This window comes from Fomitiporia mediterranea (assembly GCF_000271605.1).
Source record: "Fomitiporia mediterranea MF3/22 unplaced genomic scaffold FOMMEscaffold_15, whole genome shotgun sequence".
NCBI classification, from domain to species: Eukaryota; Fungi; Basidiomycota; class Agaricomycetes; order Hymenochaetales; family Hymenochaetaceae; genus Fomitiporia; species Fomitiporia mediterranea.
The window spans coordinates 1,029,518-1,030,061 of NW_006760400.1; positions in this window are offsets into that span (position 1 = coordinate 1,029,518).

Below are 544 nucleotides of genomic sequence, written 5' to 3' on the forward strand. Positions count from 1 at the left end.
AAGTACTCTACTTGTTTTATTTGTTCTGAACTCAATTTTGAACATATTTACATGAAACTTGTTGTAAACTACTCTAATACATTTATATTTAATTTAAGAATACAGTTTGAGGCTGAAAAAAAAATTATTAACTGTAGGGGAAACTAGGGTAAAATAGTCAGTTTTACACATTTTAGACCCCTCTCAATAAAACAGAATAAGCAATCTATTCATAGTAAATTTAGTATGTAAATTAATTATTAATGTATCCAACTAGAATAAACAGTCTTTTAAGCCTATATGTTCAGATTTGAGACTAGGAAAAATTATACAAGGAAAAACAGTTAAAATCTATGTATTTCAGTTTTCACAAGACAAGAAAAAGAGATAATTAAAAACTAATTTGATAAATATATTCTACTATTAGAAACATGAATTTAGCAACTTATTTGAAGCAAGTCTATCAAGATTTGAGCAAGTTATAGTACTTTTTCTGTATTTTGCAACTTTGTAAAAAAAATCATATAAACTATACTATAGCCAATATTTTTGCAAACAGCTGTAA